Source organism: Vombatus ursinus, unplaced genomic scaffold (assembly GCF_900497805.2).
Source record: "Vombatus ursinus unplaced genomic scaffold, bare-nosed wombat genome assembly UNPS02014791.1, whole genome shotgun sequence".
Taxonomy (NCBI): domain Eukaryota; kingdom Metazoa; phylum Chordata; class Mammalia; order Diprotodontia; family Vombatidae; genus Vombatus; species Vombatus ursinus.
The window spans coordinates 47,122,298-47,140,629 of NW_020954569.1; the positions used below are offsets into that span (position 1 = coordinate 47,122,298).

Genomic DNA, 18,332 nt, shown 5'->3' on the forward strand with positions numbered 1-18,332 from the left:
TGCAGACAGAACACCTCCCCCCCCAAATCTTTCCTCTCCATGTTCGTTGGACTTTTTTTTTTACTAAGAACCAGTCACACAAATCAGTCTAGGGGCTCAAAAATTGGCTAGTGCATCATATGGCACTGCTCCATGTCTTCAGATGACAGCCTTTATAAAGAATTTTGGCAGCTGCCTTTTCTGAGCCAAGACATGAATTTGTATTATACTGATCCATCAACATTGTCTTGTATTACCTTTTTCAGGTCATATACAGAAAGAATTTTCTCATTTAAGCTTTGCAATACCTTTGTATGTGTTTCTGTCCTTTCCCTTTTGCTTGAGTAACAATTAGAATGGGTGACACAAGAGGAGCCTACCCCACACCTATGTCTGCTGTGATTCTTGTGTGTAACAGGCTATAACACTCTAGCGTATTGAGAGAGTTTTCCACAGTAAAATACACAGTGAAGTCTCCCTCCCAACTGAACTGTGATGGTTATTATACAGCCAGTTATAATACATGGCACCCTGATGCCTTCATGTCTTCTTGAGGTTTATAAGAAACATTCATTACTTTTGGCTTTGGTGTTGTACCCTGAGGACCAGAGGCCCTTTCCATCTGACTTTCCATATGTGTTGTCTCCCCCATTAGAAGGTGATCTCCTTGAGAGCAGGGACTTGTCTTACTTTTCTATGTATAGCCCCAGTGCTTAGAACAATACTTTTGCATCTAGTAAGTACTTAATAAATATTTTGTTCATAACAGAGATAGCTATGTCTCCCCCCCCCCAAGAGATGTTTATATCATGAAGGACATCATCTTTAAGTGGTACAGTACTGGTCAATTCCAAATTACCCCTTCTTTGGGATATGTTCCTTTGCTGTCATAGAGCTTTAAAAAAAGAAAAACCTTTGGGGAGGAGAGGGGAAGGACGTGCTACTTCGGTAGTTCCAGTCATTCTGGACACCTGAGAGTTTTGCAAAGCTAAGTTCTGAAGAGCTAAGGTTTACAATTTTAGTAGAATACTTCAAGTACGAGTTAAATAGGCTGCTGTGGACCAGCTAGGAACATTAACTACCCTTTAGAATATTGTTCCTATGAGGAAATGCCTTTTGGGTTACAAACAATTTAGGGAAGAGTTTTTGGATTACAACCTGCTAGTGAACTAGATGACTGTCTATAACAGTGGATTCGAGGCCAGAGTAAACCACCCTATTCCCCCATGATGCTGTACATTATGTTGTTTCTAAAGAAATGATTGATTTTTATCTAAACAGCTTAAAAATTTGAATTGGACTTCAACATTAAGAAAATAATGCTGTTGTTAGCCATGAACAACTATAAGCATCTACAGTCTACTGAGCAATTAGGAGAACATGGTGTGTCCCAAAAGTCTTAATGCGGTTTAAGTTTTGAAGCTGTAGATGAAAGCCAACAGTCCTTTGCCTCAAGCCACTTAATTGCTAATACGGCAAAAGTACTTGGACCAAGTAGATGGCCAGAATTATAACCCTGAATTTAATTGTTGACGCCTCTGTAGCACTGCCCTTTGGTCTGTTTTTATATTTAGCAGTGTTTTGGATTTGATTCCCTTTTGGGGAGGGCGTCTCTTAAGTGATAAGACAAGGATAATAAAATAGCTCATGGAATCTTAGAGTTGACCAGGACCTTAGAAGGAAGGTATTGAGTCCATTTTCCTACCCTATGCAAAAATCCTCTCTCCAACATCCCAGACTTGGAACAGCGAGCTTTCTAATTTCATGATGCAGCCTGGTCCAATGACAGATAGCTCTTACCTGGAAGAAAGCTCTTCCTTCTACTGGGCTGAATCCTACCCTCCAGAACAACACAGAGTAAGTGAAATCCTTCTCCCTCAGCCATCATGTCTCCTCCCATTCTGCTCTTACATAATAAGAATTGGATAATGATCATTGTCATCAATACTAGTTAGGCCACATTTTGACATCTGAGAGGCACTTGGCTCCCCACACCTTTAATTTTTACTAGCCAGACATATTTGCAGGATGCCATGACCCCTCATTGATTTCACATACATAAGTCTCTCCTGCTTTTCTACCTCTGACTCTCCTGGAAGAGTCATTTATGCTTACTCTCTCTCCCACTTTCAACTTCCATTGTTCCTGAGAGCAGATAACCCTACGGCTCCCATGGCTGGCCGCTGCCATGCAGTTACAATGGACCTGAATTATGCTCAGGATCAATGAGCATAGGTCCAGGGCACTGTTCTGGAAACATTTAGCTGCCTACCATCTATCAGGCTCTCACTGAATCAGCAAACACTGCCTACATGTAAGGCACTCTGCTAAGCTACAGAGATAAGGAGAGAAATCAGGTACATTTCCTGCCTTCGAAAAGACCATAGCTTTCTTTTTTTCTTAAACAGTTATTAGAATGAGGCAGCTAATTCAGGTGGTGTGCTGGATAGAAGTCTGGATTGGGAGTCAGGAATACCTAAATTCAAATCCAGCTTCAGATACTGGCTGTATGGCCTCAAGAAAATCTTCTTATCTGTAAAATGAGACATAACAATAGTACTTACCTCACACTGTTGTTATGAGGATCAAATGAGATATTTGTAAAGTGTTCTGCAAACCTCAAAGCTTTGTATGAATATTAGCTATCATCATCCTCTTTATTATTATCATTATTACTAATGGAATTACCATTCTATTGTATTCTATACATTCTATTGTATTCTATACAGCTAGATGGCACAGTGGATAAAGTACAGGACCTGGAGTCAGTAAAACCTTAATTCAAATTCAACCTCAGACACATTAGCTGTATGATCCTGGGCAAATCACTGATCCCTGTTGGCCTCAGTTTCCTCATCTGTACAATGAGCTGGAGAAGGAAATGGCAAACCACTCCAGTATTTCTGCCAAGAAAACCCCAAATGGGGTCACGAGAAGTCAGACATGACTAAAAATGACTCAACAACACCAAATGTACTCTTCCACTCCTATCAATTTTCCAGGGAGAGGGAGCATGACAGCCTGCCTTCCCTAGCTTGTTCTGTAATAAGGATCCAGAATAGAATCAATCTCATAGAGGCCAGTTTGAATACCAAGTATCTGGAAGTCACAGGTCTCAAGAGAAACAGGTGTAGCCACAAAGGCGAACTGCTAAGGCACAGGAAAGACAAGGGGCTCCAACCTAGGTCTGCCTTACTCTAATAGCTACTGGACCCCCTCCTCTTCTAGGAAAATGAATTAGAACATGCTGAGTCCCATACAAAGTGGTACTGATATTAACAGAATCATGACCATCAAATGCCTCTGATTCCAAGGCATTTTCCTAGGCACTGAAGATTTTAAGAAGCATTAAATACAATTCCTGCCCTCAATGAACTTGTACTCTAGTTAAAGACGTAGAACGTACTTGTCAAAAATACATAATGTTGCAAGGTATTATATGCCAAACACATAATGGGTGGTATAGACAATAAGAGCTTCTGAGGAAGAAAAATTACTAAGGCCACTGAAGAAGAAGAGTTGGATTTTATGTGGTAACAGAAAAAGTACTGGACTTGGAGTAAAAACATTGGTTTAAATCCCAAATCTAACAATATGAGACCATGCGGCAGAAGGAAAAGAGCACTGGCTCTGGAATCAGGACCTGGATTCAAATCCTGCCTCTGATGCTTATGACTTGTATGACCTTCAGCAATTTCTGGGACTGTGTCTGCAAAATGAGAAAGTTGTACTTGATGGTCCCCCGAGGTCATTTCCTCCCCTAAAACTATGATCCTGATTATTTGTTGCGCAGTACTGGGGATAAAACACTTAGCTTCTCTGAGATTGCGTCTTCATCTGTAAAATGGGCGAGGATGATGAGAGTTGTGCTTCCTGTCTCACAGAACTGCCATGATGGAAGCATTTGAAGACCTTAAAAATGCTATGTAAATGTGAGGATGTTTTTGGTTTTTGTTTTGTTTTGTTTTGTTTTTAACAAGCTGGATCTTGAAAGAAATCACATTGGAGGAGGTAAGGGTATTTTTAGTTACTGGAGCCAGTGAGAGAAAAGTCTCAGGAGTGGGAAAGTGAATTGCCATATTTAGGGGGCAGTGAATAAAACAAGCCTGGTGGAAATAAAGATTTCATGTAAGGGAATAGTGAGAGAGATAAAGTAGGAGTCTCAGGTAAGTAACTGATTGAGGAAAGTATTATTTATCAGGCTGGGAAATTCAGGCTTCATCTTGTAGTCACTAGGGAGTCATTATAAGTTTTTGAGCAGGTGGGGTTGGAAGGGGAGGTGGGGGAGATATGTGTGTAAAGTGCTATTTTAGGAAGACTAATCTAGCAGTGGCATAGGATAAATTCAAGGCATGAGGACTCTTTTTTTAACCAAGGCCAATCACTCTACTTGTACCCTTCATCCCATCCTTCCCTAGTCTTCCAGAAGATCATGAATTAGGTCAGACTCTTTCTCTTTCTAATCCTTAATCTCTCTTTAATCACTGTCCCTTCCTTACTACTTATAAACATTCCCAGATATCCAACATCTTTAAAAAAACCTTTCATTTAATCTTACCGTCTCTACTCTTATGTGATGTTATATATGTAACATGTTACATATATTATAAGGTAATGTACATTTATATAATATATAATATAATATATAACACATATATAACGCTTACATAACACTTCCACTCACTTCTTTTTTAATCTATTATATATTTATTTATTAGCTTTTTAAAAAAAATTCGGTTCCAAATTCTTTCCTTCTCTCCAGCCTCTCTTCTACCCCTTGAAAAGGTAAGCAATATGATATGAATTATACATATGAAATCATGAAAAATATATTTACATATTATATATGACACCAAAAAATGTCAAGAAAAATAGAGAAAATTATACTTTTATTTGCACTCAGAGTTCATCAGTTTTCTCTCTGGAGGTGGATATCATTTTTTATCACGAGTCCTTCAGAATTGTTTTGGATCATGGTATTGATCAGAATAGCTAAGTCTTTCACAGTTGATCATCATTACAAAATTTCAGTTACTGTGCACAATGATCTCCTAGTTGTGCTCACTTCACTTTGCAGCAGTTCATATAGGTCTTCCCAGGTTTTTCTGAAATCATCCTTTTCATAGTACAATATTCATGTAGTACAATATTCCATATAGTGCAATATTCCATACAGTATAGTATTCCATCACAATCATATACCACAACTTCTTCGACCATTCCCCAATTGACAGGCATCCCTTCAATTTCCAATTCTTTGCCGCAACAAAAAAAGCCACTATAAATACTTTTGAACATATAGGTCCTTTTCCTCTTTCTTTGATCTCTTTAGAATACAGACCTAGTGTATTGCTGAATCAAAGGATATGCATAGTATCATAACCCTTTGGGCATCGTTCCAAATTTTTTCCAGAATACTTGGACCAGTTCACAACTCCACCAGCAATTCATTAATGTACCTATTTTCCCACATTCCCTCTAGCATTTGTAGTTCCTGATAGGTGTGAGGTAGTACCTCAGAGTTGTTTTAATTTGCCTATAATCAATAGTGATCTGGAGCAATTTTTCATATAACTATAGATAGCCTTGATTTCTTCTGAAAAATGCCAGTTCATACCCTTTGGCCATTTGTCAATTGGGGAATAACTCTTATTTTTATAAATTTTATTCAGTACCCTATATAATTGAGAAATGAGGCCTTTACCAGAGAAGCTTGCCAGAAATTTCTTTTTTATATTACTTCATTGTCTATAGTATCTTTTATTAAAAGGTAATTTCCATGATTATCTCCTTTAACTGGGTCTATTTTTGCTTTTGCTTTGTCTGAGATCATGATTGCTAACCTTGTCTTTTTTTACTTCATCTGAAGCATAACAGATTCTGCTCCAGCCCCTTATTTTAACTTTGTGTGTGTCTTTCTATTTCAAGCATATTCTTACAAACAATGTATTTTTGGATTCTGATTTCTAATCCATTCTGCTATCTGCTTCTGTTTTATGGGTGAGTTCATTCCATTCACATTCATAGTTAGGATTACTAACTGTGCATTTCCCTCTATTCTATTTTCTTCTGTTTATTCTTCTTTCTCTCTCTCTTTATACCCTTTCACTCCTCAAAAGTTTGTTTTGCTAGTGACTATTGTCTGACCCCTTTTATTACCCCTTCCCCATTTCTGTTATCCCCTTTCCCTCCTATTTCCCTGTTGGGTAAGATAGATTTCCATTCCCAACTGCATGTACATATACTCTTCCCTCTTTGAACCAATTCTGATGAAAGTGAGGTTCAAGTGTTGCTTGTCACCCCCTACCCTATTTCCCTTCCAATATAAAACTTCTTATTTGTGTGCCTCTTTTATATGAGGTAATTTCCCCTATTCTTTCTCTCCCTTTCCCTTTCTCCAGTACATTCCTCTTTCTCACCTCTTCTCTTTTTTTTTGAGATCATCCCAACATTATCTACTCATACGCATGCCCTCTGTCTATGTAAACTCCTAATTGTCCTAAAAATAATAAAGTTATTAGGAGTTACATGTATCATCTTCCCATAAAAGAATGCAAATTGTGTAACCTTATTGAGTCCCTTTTGATTTTTCCTTCATTTTTACCTTTTTGTGCTTCTCTTGAGTCTTGTGTTTGAATATCAACTTTTCTGTTCGGTATTGGATTTTTCATCAGGAATGCTTGAAATTTCTCCATTTAATCAAATATAATTTTTCCCCTGATGGATTATACTCAGTTTTGCTAGGTAGGTGATTCTTGGTTGTAGTCCTAGCTCTTTTGCCTTCTAGAGTACCATATTTTAAGCCCTTCTCTCCTTAAGTATGGAAGCTGCTAAATCTCATGCAGTTTTGACTATGGCTCTACAATATTTGAATTGATTTTTTCTGGCTGCATGAAATATTTTCTCTTTGACCTGGAAGCTCTGGAATTTGACTATTATATTCCTGGAAGTTTTCATTTTGGGATCTCTTTCAGGAGGTGATCAGTGGGTTCTTTCAATTTCTATTTTACCCTCTGGATTTAAGATATTTAAGGCAATTTTCCTCTATAATTTCTTGAAATACAATGCATAGACTCTTTTTTTGATCATGGCTTTCAGGTTATCCAATATTTCTTAAATCATCTCTTCTCAATCCATTTTCCAGGTCAGTTGTTTTTCCAATGTGGTATATCATATTTTCTTTTATTTTTTCATTCTTTTGACTTGTTTTATTTTTTCTTGATGTTTTGTAGAGTCACTAGCTTCCATTTCTCAACATGACTCAAACATAAGTTATTACTGTATATTTTCTACAAAACCTTTCCCTTTTTCTAACTTCCTGATTTCTGTTGAGTATGCCACCATCTTTCCAGTCTCTCAGATTCACAATCTCAGAATCATACTCAACTCTTCCCTCACACCATGTATAATCATTTGCCTAGTCAGGTTAAGTTTACCTTCACAGCATTTCTCACATATTGTCCAGGTTTATAAATTCAGCATAGACTGCTTGCTCTTGCAAAACCCCACATATCTGATCCGTTGCTAAATTTTGTCATTTCCACCTCCACATTGCTAGTTTCTATCTCCTCTCCACCTACATGACCAACACCCTCATTCACGCCTTAGTCATCTCCCTCCTGGAACTACTGTCAGAACCTTCTAATTGGCTTCAATATCATGCTTCTGTCTTCTCCAACACATCCTCTGCAGAATTGCCAAATTGATATTTCTATAGCTCAGGTCTAATCATGTCATTCTTTTGGTCAAGAAACTTCAGTGGCTTTCTATTGTCCGCAGAATAAACTACAAGCTCCTCTATTTGCTATTAAAAACTTTTTATAGAGCACTGGCCCTGGAATCAGGAGGACCTGAGTTCAAATCCAGCCTCAGACACTTGACCCTTACTAGTTGTGTGACCCTGGGCAAGTCACTTAACCCCAAGTGCTTCACCAAAAACAAACAAAAAATAAAACAAAAAAAACTTTTTATAACATGAATCATTCCAGATTTTTTTCCTATTGGTCTCACTTCCCTCTCCCCCAACAATATATGTGCACACATACACACACATTCTCTATTTTCCAGCCACACTGGTCTACTTCTTATTTTGTATCTATACACAAATATTTCATCGTCTACTTCTTGCCTTTACACAGCCTATCACTAATACCTGAAATGTCTTAACTTCTCACCTCAACCTCTTGGGATTCCTTACTCCATTCGAGGTCTAGCTCAAGTGTCATCTACTATAAGAGGCCTTTCCTGATTGTCTCCACCTTACCCCACCCCCAACTATCATATGTTTTCTATGTATAAATTATATTTACTTATCTGAATTATTATCTTTTCCCTTGCCTTCTCCCCCAAGTAGAATGCATAGCTTAGGCACTTTAAAAAATGTTCATTGAATTGAATTAAAATCAGGGATACCAGTTAGGAGACAACTGCCATAGCTCAAGAGTGAGGTAATGAGGTCCTGACTCTGAATGAGGTCAGTGGGAACAGAGAGACAGGATGGCTTTAAGAGTCCAGTGTTCTGGCTGACACCTAGGGAGTTAGGACTTCCCCAAACTCTGTTTCTAGGAGGGCATGACTATGAGAACTCAGCTAGGTAGCAGCCCACACAGAGCCCAGTACTAACACACAGGCACCTCTGTTTTGGTATTTTAAATCTGGTGGTGGAAAATCCCTTTAATGATCAGAGGAAGCAGAGCGATTTGAGACCCTTCACTCTCATTTGCACTACACTCAACCCTGACCTGCTTCTCAGACCTCCTCTTGTCGATTCTGTTTCTCCAGCGTTCTATTTCCCTTTCTAATAGTCTCCCCAGTCTGGGAGAAATGACTCAACTCTCTAAAAGTTCTTGGCCCTACACTTGTGTCTGGTAATTAGTTCCTCCTTCTCCTGCAGAAAATAACATGGGTAATTTTTTTTTTTTGCCACAGAGGGGAACATATGTTTAGCATGATATTGGGCAGTGACATAAAGCCTGAATCCTAGTATTGGAACCACTTGGTTTAAAACAACAACAACAACAACAGAAACATGGAACCAAGAGAAACCAAAGTCTCTGGGCTGTGGGCAACCGCTGAGCTCAGACTAGAATTATCATACTTCGACTTAGGGCCAGGTTGTTTGTTTTGGTATTCTTCACAACCTTGCTTCATGTTTCCAGGAGAGCTTCAACGGAATCAGGATTATTAACCCAAAGGAAAGAACAGGAAAACATCTTATGTTTGTTTCTTCTTATGATGAACCTTAAACTTCCCCTTAACCATGCCCTTAGAGCGTAGTGACCCTGCTGGCACAAGGGCAGAGAAGAGATGGCCTATCTCAAAACTCCAAGGCAAGATGAATCCCCGCAAAAACCTCTCAGATGCACCTCTATGCTAATGCTTTGTTTGAGTTTTCTCGTGGCAGGGAAAGGTGATTGGCAAAACCCAAGAATTGAAAGGAAAGGAGTCAGTGCAGGGTAGGGGGAGGCAGGAAGAAAGCAAGAGGTAATATTGTTGTAAACTGGCACATGAGAGGCAGTATGGGACAGTGGAAATTGTGTTGGATCTAAAGTCGGGAGACCTGGGCTTGAGTTTTAACTTCCCCACTTCCTACCTGTATAACTCTGGGCCTCTATCACCTCATCTGTAAAATAAGGAAGTTTGATTAGACCTTTAAGCTCCTTTTCAACTCTAAATCTATGCTCCTAAAGTATAGAATGTAAGCTCCTCGAGGGCAGAGACCTTCATTCCTTCCTTCTTTTCTCTTTCTCCTTTATTTCTGTTTCTCTTCCTTCCTTCCTTCCTTTCTTTCTTTCTTTCTTTCTTTCTTTCTTTCTTCCTTTCTTTCTTTCTTTCTTCCTTCCTTCCTTCCTTCCTTCCTTCCTTCCTTCCTTTCTTTCTTTCTTTCTTTCTTTCTTTCTTTCTTTCTTTCTTTCTTTCTTTCTTTCTTTCTTTCTTTCTTTCTTTCTTTCTTTCTTTCTTTCTTTCTTTCTTTCTTTCTTTTCTTTCCACCTAGCACCATGCCTGGCACAAAGGAAATAATAAATGCTTGTTGATTGACTGAGGCAAAAAACAAAAACCAACTCCATGGCAGCCTGGAATGAAGCCACTTGTATCAAATGAATGTATGCTTTTCTCCTATTCTTGCATCATCTACATACAGCATGCCATCTTCAGCCCACAGTGACAATGAAGGTTGAGCATTGATATTATTTTGACCACTAGAGGGCTCCAGTATTGTTTCAGAAAGAAGCAATGTGTTCACACGCTGCTAAGGATAAATTTTGTGTAGCAAAGCATATAAAATAAATTTAAGAAACCAAAGACCCCTTTTCTCTTTCACGTGAAGATTTAGAAGGCAAGAAGTCAAGCCCAAGGAACTATATGTCCTGGAAATAAAATCAAGACAAGTGCACACAAGGATTTCTCCCCAAAGGCTTTGGCTGAAAATTGGATTGAAAAGAAATCTTTCACATGGGAGGCTAGAAGGAAGCACCCTATGCACAACAAAAGCCAGAGTGAAATTCCAATGGACAGCAATTTTCCAGTGTGATTCCCAATTCCTCATCAAGTTTGGCCCTATGCAGAGACCAGTATCCTCTCAACAATTGTACTCAACCCTATCATGTTACCACAGTGTACAGTATTTATTTTTCTTCCAAAGTGAAAACAGGCATGGCTGCTTGATTTAATAAAATGTATTGTATACATGAGGAGCTGATATCTGATGTAATTTTACTTTGCCTGTAGAAATCACCTCCCTACAAGATCATGGTATTATGGCCTCAGGCAAGCAAATGAACTTGGCAGCAACTGTCCAGAAATTCACAGGGAGCAGAAAAGAGAGCTGGCTTTTTCAGTAACATGCTACAGCTTTGAACCTAATGAGGACATTTTTCTAGAACTTGCCCTCAAGTGATTTGATAAGACTTCAATTTGCCATTTTCAACTTTCAATGGGAACATTTGCTGTAGGCTTGTTTTTTCTCCTTCCCTTCTTCCTCTGAAATAGGACAGGGGAAAAGGTTAACAGTGTTACGAAAGGGAGTGTATCAATAGACGGGTAATTTATTCACTATTTGTTTACAAAACACAGATTGTTGCTAGGATGTGCTATGGTGTCAGTCTATCATTCTCATAACAGTGCAGTGACTGAAACTTCTGAAGCCCCAGAAAGAAGCTACATTTCTTCTTGGAATGAAAATCAGTGAGACTGGTTGTAGTGTGGCTTAGTTCATTCACTCTGAGGGATGTGCTTTAGTTAAACCCAAGATATTAACATATCATACAGAATCGGAAAGTAAAACTACACCAAATTACATGTTTCTTCTTCCATTATGATTTATTATATTTATTTTAAATTTAATTATTCTTTAACATGGTGAGTACCCATTGTATTCATAATAAATGACAGCTGAATGAATGCTGAAATTAGTAACTGACTGAATTTACAAGTAATTTTTAGACAAAAGAAACCTCCCAAAAAATGTTCCCTGTATCATTCCATGTGTGAATTGCACACAGTGAGCAGGAATGATAGTTTAACTTGCTAAGCATATGCTGCTATTGTTTAAAGAAATGTTGTGTCACACAAACAGGATGGAGACAAGGATCTATATTAAAATGATTTTTAAAAATCTTTTCCCTCTTTCCTTCCCTCCCCCCACCACACCCTCCCTGAGTCTCAGTTTCTTTATCTATAAAATGAGGACATGGGTCTAGATGACCTTCACGGTCCATTCCAACTCTACATTTAAAATCCTTTGAAGTTAGTTTAATAAACTACTCTGTGAAATGGGTGAAATAATATTCGCATGACCATACATCATGTGAGAAAAGCACTTTGTGAACCTTAAAGTGCTATTGAATATGAACTATCATTATTATATGATTGAAGCTGCTCCTTCCTTCAAAGGAAGAAGCTAGAACAGGATATTGTGTTTCCCAGGAAATTTGTATCTGTATTAGTGCTTTTGGATAGCACTTATAGGCTATGATCAAGAAAGAACAGAAGGAAGGAAAGAAGCATTTATTAAGTGGTCCATATGGTCCATAAATTTTGCCAAGTGCTTTACAAATATCTTATTTGATCCTTACAACAAATAGGCACTACTGTTATCCCTATTTTACTGATGAGGAAACTGAGGCAAATAGAGGTTAAATGACTTGCCCAAGGTCACACAGCTAGTTAGTATCTGATGCTAGATTTGAACCGAGGTCTTCCTGACTCCAGACGCAGCATTCTCTCTATCCCCTGTACCACCCAGCTAAAAGTCTAGCAGGGGTGGGGAACCTGAGGCCCCAAGGTCACATGTGACCCTCTAGGTCCTCAAGTGCAGCCCTTTGCCTGAATCCAAACTTCACAGAACAAATCCCCTTAATAAAAGGATTTGTTCTGTAAAATTTGGAGTCAGTCAAAAGGCCACACCCAAGAAGGCCATATGTGGCCTTGAGGCCCCAGGTTCTCTACCCCTGCTAGACTTTGTTGTTCAGTCATTTTTCAGTTATGTCTGACTCTTCATGACCCTTTTGGGGGTTTTCTTGACAAAGATACTGGAGTGGTTTGCCATTTCCTTCTCCACCTCATTTTACAGATGAGGAAAATGAGGCAAACATGGTTAAGTGACTTGCCCAGGGTCACACAGTAAGTGTCTAAGGCCAGATTAGAACTCACCAAGATGAGTCTTCCTAACTCCAGGCCCGTTGTGCCACCTAGCTGCCCCAGTTACATACTGCTAATTCCAAGGAGGAACAAGAGTTAACATTTGGACCTTCCTTTCATAGGGATTTTCAGAGAAAACCAAAGCATCCACATTATCCTTTTATTAATTAATTAATTTTTTAACATTAAATAGTCAGAAGAATCAGATATAGATAGATAGATAGATATGTATATATGTATATGTATAGATATATACATATCTATCTCTATATATATCTATTTATGTATCTATCTGTCTATATTATATCAAAAGTAAACATGGATCTCCACCAGGGCAGCAGTTCCAGAGCCAATGTTTCTCAAAGTCAATTATCATACATTTTAGGATGGTATCTTGAACCCCCAACCGGAGTTCATTTTTAATGTGCAAGGATATCCTATAAATATCTGTCCGTCTTCCCATGCTGAGAAGATCGTGCTATTATAATATGTGATGTCAAGGTATTTGGATCTGACTTCTAAAGTAAATAAACCAGGGACAGCTCAGTGGAAGTAAACCATGTCCATAGTCTGTCTTGGCCTCTCTTGCATTATCTTTTTATATGAATTGAACTAAATTTGTCAGTACCAAGAGGATGGGTTTTAGATACTGCCCCTGTTGCCCCCCCCCATCCTTGCCCAAATTCTTCTGTCTTTTGAGTAGTGGTGTCTCTCGTGTGGCCTGGCTCCTGTTGTGACGTTTCCGTGGAGTGGAATTCTACTCTAAAACAATAAAAGAAAGCAGTACAGGGTGCACACAATGAGATTTCCTGCATCGGTCAAGCAAACACACCTTCTCATTGTATCGCTCAGCCACATTAGTGAGTGTTAGCTCTCTTTAGAATATTGTTAATTGCTTCCTTGGTAACCAACCAAAACACAGCATGGCTGCCATTGTCAGAGTTCCATGGGGAGTCGTGGCTATTTCTAATCCACTAAACACTGCAGTGAGAATGCAGGCCGAATACCGAACAGTATCATTTGGATGACTGGACTGGTGGAAGGATATGTTTTGAATTCTTTTCATGTCAGAAGAGAAATGTCATGGAATATGTGCTACAGATCTGAATGGAGGACCTGATTTTCCCCTTGGCTCAGCTCTGTGAGGGAGCTCTTGGGTCCTAAATGCATTCTGGTACTCAGGGGTCTGAAGGTAGTAATTCTTCACTCTGATGAGGTATAGGGCTACCCAAAGAAGAAAAAGTTTTCCATTTGTTAAAATTCTTTCCCCTCCACTCTGCAGACTCTGGTTTCATGGACTAAGAAGAGGAGAGAGTAATTAAGAAAGTAGATGCTTTCATCTTTTTCTAGTCATTGGCCTCACTCCCTTTTTCTTTTCATGTTAGTATTATATTTGGTCCATAAGCAGGTCAGACAAATCCTCTTGAGGCTAATTTTCCAGGACAAGCCTCCTCTCACCCTTTCGCCTGAAGAGGAAGAATGGCAAACAATCATAGACAAATATTCGATTGAGTTCTGGGGTAGTCTAACCTTCCTCCACATAAATTGCAATTAGCATTTTTCTCATTCATTCATGCAGCAAATATTTCTTGTGCGCTGACTCTGTAAAAAGCTTCCCTCTACTCAAAAATATTCAGCAGCTCCCTATTGCCTCATGAATTCAAGGCTCTCCACAACCCAGTGTACACTTTACCTTTTTATCCTCATTTCACAGCATTCCTTTCACACACCCTACAGACTGTCAAACTGTATTTAGACCCAGACAACATTCTAGTGCGTGCCTGACTTTGCTCAGGCAACTGTTCTCCATCCCCATCTTGATCTGTTCAACTGACTAACCTTTAGATACCAACTCAGTTTCTACTTCATCCTAAAAAACTTCCACCTCCATTGTTAACAAATCTTGACCCTTGGACCTCACACAGCATCTTGTTTTGGAACCCTCTGATCCATTTGTCATATAATATTGTGGATTGTAACTATGTGGGTTGATACCATACTATGTAACCTGTTCCCAAAGTTGAGAGATGGCCCTTATTACATATATGCTATTTTAAAATTTTATTTTATCTTTAATTTATGAAATAAAACAAGCATTGCCATAATATGGTAGAATAAAAAAAAAAGATGATTGCACATGAAACTGCAAGTCTATTACATACAACTTGCTATTCCTTTTAAATATATAATAAATTTATCGTGTACATTTCTTTTTTTTCCTTTTTTTTCCTCTCCCCTCCCGCCACCCTAGAGATGCCTACAATTGGACACAAAAATATGTGTGTGTATGTATATATATTTATGTAAAATTATTCTATACATACTTCTATTTATTAGTCCTTTCTCCGGATGCAGATACTGTCTTCCTTCATAGTTTCCTTGCAGTTAATTTGGGCATTTATAATAGTCAAAATGATTTAGTCGCTCAAAGTTGTTCTTAAAACATATTTCTGTTACTGTTTACAGCATTCTCTTGGTTCTGCTCATTTCCCTCTTTATTATTTCATGTAAATCTATCCACATTTTTCTAAGATCATCAAGATCATAATTTCTTACAGCACAGTAGTATTTTATCTCGATCATATACCACAGTTTGTTTAGCCATTCCCCAGTGGGCCATGTTTCCTGGCACACCTGGGCTCCCTTGGCCCATGCATGCCATTGTATCTTCCCTCAGTGCTTAGCACACAGTTCTACACAGAGATTTGTTTACTGACTAGTAGACATTTAATAAGTGCATGATAATTGATCGCTAGTGCTTGGGAACAAGGGAAGTCTTAATGGAACAGATGGTGTTCTGAGTTAAAGCTTTACAGCAGAGGTTCTTAACCCACATGGATCACTTTGACAGTGTGGTGAAGCCTAGGTACCCTTTCCCAGAATGCTTTTTAAGTAATGGAAGAGAATGGCATATTTTATTTAGAGATTTGTAAAAATAAAGGTGTCACTTTTTCCCATCCAAATTCATGGATCCCATGAAATCAAACTATGGACCTCAGGTTAAGAACCCCTGCTTTAAAGTATGGGGCAGGGTTCAGCAGAAAGTGAAGGTGAGAAGGCTGTTCCAGACATAGAAAATAGTGAGGGTAAAGGTACAGAGGAGGAAAAACACCTAGTGAGCTCAGAGGACAGACTGGCACAGCTTGCCTGGAGCAGAGAGTGCTCTCAAGTATTCATAATATGTTTGCTTAAGGAGACTCTTGCCTTCATGTAGTCATAAATAACTGGAGCAGTGTATCCTGAAAAAACAAAATCTGACTCACTGAATGATTTTTGTCAAACCCTATAATTTCCATCAGCCTCAATTTCCTCATCTTTCAAGCAAAGATGAAGGTGGCCATCTCTACCTTATCTTGTGTACCATTACATATTTAGCTTTGGATAAATGTCAGAAGTATAGGTACATTAATAGAACTAAAGAACACAGAGGTTCAGGCTCACACTTGGAGCTGACTTTCTTTGCTTAGAAACTAGGTTCAAAAAATCCACTTCCATGGATAGTTCACATAGAGTCATTGATATTACTTACTGTCTCCAACTTCCAAATATTTTCTGGCCTACCCAGATTAGTCCCAATGGGTCAACCACAAGGCCATAGAGTCCCAAAAGCATTGCTTGTTGAGTCAATGCCATGGTGTGCCCACTGATTATTAGAAGCATCATTAGGTCAGAGAGTCACAGAATGCCAGAGCTGGTAGAGACCTTAGACATCATTTGGCACTGTGGCATATGCAAAGACTCTTCGTGACTCCATTTGGGGTTTTGTTGGCAAAGATAATGGAGTGGTTTGTCATTTCCTTCTCCAGCTCATTTTACAGATGAGGAAAATGAGGCAAACAGAATTTAAGGCCAGATTTGAACTTAGGTCTTCCTGACTCCATGTCCAACACTCTATCCACTGCACCACCTAGCTGTTCTATAAACAGGATGATGATAAACAATGATTTAGAGGAAGGTATTACTAGCTTTGGGAGGTTAGGGAGAAAGGAAGTGTCAGGAAAGGCCTCATACTGAAGATGGCACTTGAGTTGAGACTTGCACTAAATTGGCCATCAGAAGACCTCAGTTCAGAACCTGGCTATACCATTTACCGCCTATCTGTGTGACTCAGGTCAAGTTCCATCCTTAATGATTATCAACTGTGTTTTCCTTGTCTGTAAAATGAGGGAGTTGAAAAGAGCAATGACCAATGCTTCATCCAATTCTAAATCTATAATCTTAGTCCGAATTCCTCATTCTACCAGTGAGAAAACTGAGTATTCTCTAAACTATAAACTCAAAGCTCAGTATCCTGGGTAAATTGCTGCTATTAAAAAAAAATTAACACCAATGTACACCGTTACAAATTCACTAGTGACTTTACCTCCATTTTCATTTGCCTCACTAGTAAGAGAACTCAGCATTTATTTTTACTCTGTGATTCTATGATTAAAGGTAGGAAAAACTTACTGAAAAGGCAGCAACATAAATTTTTAAATTCTGATTCCTACCCCCCAAAATATGTGTTTTTTTCAATGCGTCCCACCTTCTCATTCCTTTTACCTTCCCTGTGTGTTCCAGGGGAGGTTAGTCAGGATTTGTAACTGTGCAAGAATGTCAGGCAATCAAGAAAATGGTCTCTGGCCAAGGTTCCAAGGCCTCAGAAGAAATTAGGGCCTGACTAATGAGGCCTGGACTATGGGCCTAATAAGAAAGTAAATAGATTCTGTGTAGTTGTTCTGCTGCATTTTTGTTTTGTCTCCATGGAGATTTATATTTGTGTTAGCATCATGGAAACAGAGAGGTATAGAGCTACAAAGATTTTAGGTCCATCTGGGTCCTAATCCCTCATCTTCCAAATGAGGAAACTGAGGCTCAGAAAGGTGAGGTTAATGACTGAAAGTCACTCCCAACAGACATGGAAAACTTGTCACTGGAACCCAGGTTACCTGACTCTTAGAACAGACTTCTTCCTACTGCACTACTGCAGTGATGGACAAACAGGAAAGAGGGTAGAGAATTTGAAGACATTTGTTCCCTTTGATCTCCTGATTCTGGGAGAATTCTAGGAACATGATCTCCAAGATTCATAAGGGAGTCTGTTCTAAAGGCCAACCTGAGACACAACCAGCCATATGAGAGAATTGCCAGACTTTGGCCGCATAGATAGTAGAGATCCATCAGAATGATATGACTATAGACTAAGAACTGAGATCCCACAAACTGATGGTAGAAAATTTACTTTATAGAGCTAGTTTGTACTTTAAAAGCAATGGTTAATACTGTTGGTCCCATAATGATAATGGGGAAATCTATTAGGGAAACACCTTTGTCAACACCTCCCCACTCTTCAGAGCTCTGCACCATCCTTTTAGAAGGGTCTGGGCCTGAGTCTGTACAAAAGCTTCTGGGACAGAAAAATGTCAACAATGACTGTGTAGAATGATTTTCTGTCTCACTTTACTCTCTGTCATTTACAAGCTCAGGGCATGCAGAAACATGCCACCCATATTATGGGATATGCCATCCCATAGTACAGGATAATAGAAGTGTGGAAAGTGAAGAGGGAAATAGTAGGCTGAGAGCATACTGCTGCAAATATGTTTTTTTTTTTCCCTTAGCCTGTAGACCTGCAGGCTTAGGAGGAGGTTGCTATGGCTACAAGGAGGACAGTGGCTCCACTGGTAATGATTGGGACCACCGGAAATTTTGTGTAGTACAGAAAATGTTGATGT

The 18,332-nt window shown here is 38.9% G+C and overlaps 1 protein-coding gene across 1 annotated transcript in view; it reads left to right on the forward strand.

Annotated features, from left to right (window-relative positions):
* The window catches only part of LOC114048147 (probable palmitoyltransferase ZDHHC11), a 163,405-nt gene that overhangs the window by 60,137 nt on the left and 84,936 nt on the right, over positions 1-18,332 (forward strand). The gene's annotated exons all lie outside the window — the stretch shown is intronic.